At 39.9% G+C, this 4,494-nt stretch overlaps 1 non-coding gene across 1 annotated transcript; it reads left to right on the top strand.

The window, feature by feature from the left end:
• Positions 1 to 1,906: 1,906 nt before the first annotated feature.
• On the top strand, positions 1,907 to 2,025 carry LOC138362475 (5S ribosomal RNA). Its single transcript, XR_011227698.1, has one exon. It is a non-coding gene; the product is annotated as a 5S ribosomal RNA (ribosomal RNA).
• The last annotated feature ends 2,469 nt before the right edge of the window (positions 2,026 to 4,494 follow it).

The following is a 4,494-nucleotide window of genomic DNA, read 5'->3' as shown; positions in this document are numbered from 1 at the left end:
TTATTTTCGAACATTTCTTTCCAAATTGGTTTATCCAATTAACAGTATTATATTAAGATCATGAATTGCTGGGTTAGGTTAGGTTAGGTTAGCTTAGCTTAGGTTAGGTTAGGTTAGGTTAGGTTAGGTTAGGTTAGCTTAGCTTGGGTTAGCTTAGGTTAGGTTAGGTTAGCTTAGCTTGGGTTAGCATAGGTTAGGTTAGGTTTGATTACATTTCTATGTTAGATTTAACTCAAATTCAAAACAATTGCAGTCATTCGGCTTGTTAGTCAACTTGCCTCTAATAGGGGCAATTTGTCTAACAAGACTATTTAGTTTTGTGTGCATATATATATATATATATATATATATATATATATATATATATATATATATATATATATATATATATATATATATATATTATAGCTTCAAGACTCCGAACCAATATAGAAGCATCAAGAGGAAGTGCTTGTGTTATGGGCCAATAGGCCTTCTGCAGTTACTTCCATTCTTATGTTTTATTCCCATTGGTTCGTGTTTTATCTTGTGTAAATGTCAATCACCTTACCCAAAACTTTGGTACCATATCACCTCACCCATGTGTATATAAAATATTATATATATATATATATATATATATATATATATATATATATATATATATATATATATATATATATAATATACAGAGTAAATCTACCCCAAAAGTAATGATTTATTTGTCTACAAAACTAAACTCTTTTTGGAATCATATGAGGCCCCTCCACTGAGGGGGGAGGCCTGGATGTTTATTGTCATGTGTATTCATGCTGCTTGCATGTCGTCGTTTATTTTGCCTTTGTTGTTTTCTTGACAGCTTTCTTTGCCTTGGGTGGTTTGGGAGATTTTGAAGCTCTCTTTATTTTGGGCTTTTTGTTCCCAACAACAAGCTGCTGCTGCTGCTGCTTCTTTTTCAAGGCTGTAGGTGGTTTGTTGCTTGTGGCGGCTTTCTTGGGAGTTACCACGGCCTTCTTTGCTGCTGTAGATGGTTTCTTGGTTGTGGTGGCTTTCTTGGGAGTTAGAACGGCCCTCTTCTCTGCTACGGCCAGCTTGAATGATCCACTAGCTCCACTTCCCTTGGTCTGAACAAGAATGCCGTCAGCCACTGCTTTCTTGAGAAATCTTCGGATGTAAATGGCGATCTTGGCAGCCTCGACTTTGTTGTTGGCAACAACGTACTTCTTGATTGCTTGTAGAGACGAGCCCTTACGGTCTTTGAGTGCTGCGACCGCGGCTAGAACCATTTGACTAGTTTTCGGGTGAGCAACCTGGACGCGAGGTTTCCTGGTGGTGGCCACCACAGCAGCAGCAGCCGCAGCCTTCTTGGTAGGCTTTGCTTCTACCATGATGATGATGAGATAACCAAGGTGATGAGAGACGCTCAGACAGTCACGGGGGAATGATGCTGCCGCCGCTTGAGCCGAACCTATTTATGTGCCGGCACGGTACAGAAGCTGCAACCTGGCAACTCGTCCACCAATCACGACGGTTGGTTTTACGGCTCCGAAACCTGGATCCCATATCTTCTCTAAAATAGAAGCATTTGTTCATGTTCTTTGTAAAAGTATCATAAAGCAGGACAGATGAGACAAATATCATAAAAACTGAAGAGCAGATGAGCACACACATGTTTGTATTACAAAAGAAAATCCACAAATTCATTAGAAATTGGCAGGGCAGGCTGAGGAAGTAGGTAGATGTAAAATGTCTGTAAATGGCGAAAGAACATAAACCCAAGACTGAATAAACGATGTTAAATATCCATGCCAAGGAGACAAAAATATGTTAGGATACAATTACCATTAAGACACCACAAGCAGGTCCGTATCCTGCCGCGATGACTTAAAAGAGTTGGTTATTAGCCACAATGTGTAGGCAGTCTCATGCCAACGGCCATACCACGTTGAGAACACCGCTTCTCGTCCGATCAGCGAAGTTAAGCAACGTTGGGTTTGGTTAGTACTTGGATGGGTGACCGCCTGGGAACACCAAATGCTGTTGGCAATAATGTTTTTTGTTTTGTTTTGTTTTGTTTCGTTTGTTTTTGTTTGAATGGCTGGCTCCACGGGAAATTCACGGAGTTGTGTGGAATAAGGCCTGGTAAAATGAATTAATATGTATGTCATGTTTAAAACAAACTCGCTTAATATAGATATTGTGTGAGGCTTTATACAAAAACAAACAACCAAAACAAAACATGTTGTATATATATATAGCTTAATCCGGGTTTGAACTCGCAACTCCAAGAATACGCATCACTTATATACACTTTACCACTGGACCACTGCTGCAGGACACAAGCTTGATGCTGAGGTATCAATTTAATGACGTAAATGCCATTTCCACAAATAAATGATAATTAAAAAGTATTTGTATGTACAAATCTTTTCTGTTTAAAAGGCTACAATATCAGTTACTGATATAATTTGTGTTAATGTTTCTATACCCACAAGAAGGCATATTTTTGCTTATATGTAAAGGGTACGGAGAACGAATCCACAGACCATCATTCCCCTCCCCCCCCCCCCCCCCCCCCCCCCCCAACTCCCACCTACTACCACCACCACCACCACCACCAATCACCACCAATCACCACCAATCACCACCAATCACCACCAATCACCACCACCACATCTAACCGAAAACCCCCTAACACATCAACCCTCCCCCCAATCAACAGGCGAAATAATAACCCTCAAATGCCTGCCTGCCTGCCTGCCTGCAAGCCAATACTAACGGTCTTCTCAGAAAGAAAATCTCTTTGTATCTGTATTACTTGATGAAATGTATGATTCTAATAATGAAAATAAATTTTGATGTCGGTTGTATGAGCATAATGACCAATATGCACATGATATGAATGAATTAAATAGTGTAGTTTTAAGTAATTAGGTTGTAGACACATTAAGCGGATATGATATTTGACGCGTCCAGAACTGGTGATTTTTGGTTTAGTTTTAAATGCACCACCACCACCACCACCACCATTGCTTCCCCAGAGCCTAATTAAGGACCGGTAAAAGGAGTCAATATGTATGTCATCTATAAAACCAAAGAATGAATAAAAAAACACACACACAAACCTACATAATAGTATTAGGAAGATTGTATGGCAAAAAAAAAAAAGTATTATTCCCATTGGGTCGTTTGAACTCGCGACTTCCAAAATACCAGCCACACACCTTACCACCCAGCCACCATAGAGTTGGTATAATTGTGCAACTTTAGTTATAAAAGTAAAGTTCTTATTGTCTCAAATCTTATTGTCTGTTCTATGAAAAGGCATGATGTAAATTATGTATTTTTTGAATGATTGAATTGTAGGCACATTAAGCGGATTCGATATTTGATATATCCAGAAAAGGTGATTTCTGTTCAGTTTTAAAATGCATCACCGTTAACGCTAAAGGACTGGTAAAACGACTCGATGTTTGTCATTTTTAAAATAAACACTAAAACTAGGCCCTTAACATATATAATGTTTGAATATAAATTGAATGCATATAAATACAAAGTGGGAGTGGCTGGCTGGCTGGCTGGCTGGCTGGCTGGCTGGCTGGCTGGCTGGCCTGCCTGCCTGCCTGCCTGCCTGCCTGCCTGCCCTGCCTGCTGCTGGCTGGCTGGCTGGCTGGCTGGCTGGCTGGCTGGCTGGCTGGCTGGCTGGCTGGCTGGCTGGCTGGCTGCCTGCCTGCCTGCCTGCCCGCCCGCCCGCCCGCCCGCCCGCCCGCCTGCTTGCCTTGCCTTGCCTTGCCTTGCCTTGCCTGTCCTGTCCTGTTATTGCCTTGCCTTGCCTTGCCTTGCCTTGCCTTGCCTTGCCTTGCCCTGCCCTGCCCTTGGCTGCAGCTGGCTGGCTGGCCGTAAATCAACTCTTAACAACACCATACCACACCACACCATCACTCATCACCCATCACCCACCACCGGCCCCAGTCTCCCAGCCTCTCTTATATACCCGAGCAGGCCCTTTAAATTATTTGAATTGTTGCACTTCGGCCAATGGCAGGCACGATCGCTGCTGCTCAAACATATTCTGGTTCACAAGTATTATAATATATTATATTATATATATATTATATATATATATAATATTATATATATATATATATATATATATATATATATATAATATATATATATATATATATATATTCATGAAACACATTAAAACCTTGATCATTTATTCATTCATTACGTCTAGTGAAGAATTGCTTTTGTTCATTTGTATGATTAAAAATTAATATAATATGAATTCCTCGCTTAAAGTAAAATATAAAATATATATTGGATTTATATGATTGGTTAATATTCCAAGTGATGCTGAATATCCCCTATAATTTTGTTTTGTTTGTTTGTTATGTACACATTCCAAATGAAATCAATATAAATGTTATTATTAATGTTTGAAAGTTGATTGTCTACTTGAATCTCTCTATTAAAGTGTGTGTGGCTCCGGATGGAGCCTGGTTATGGTAT

The sequence above is a fragment of the Procambarus clarkii genome, unplaced genomic scaffold (genome assembly GCF_040958095.1).
Source record: "Procambarus clarkii isolate CNS0578487 unplaced genomic scaffold, FALCON_Pclarkii_2.0 HiC_scaffold_1860, whole genome shotgun sequence".
In the NCBI taxonomy this organism is placed as follows: domain Eukaryota; kingdom Metazoa; phylum Arthropoda; class Malacostraca; order Decapoda; family Cambaridae; genus Procambarus; species Procambarus clarkii.
This window is presented reverse-complemented; position numbering and strand designations above follow the sequence as displayed.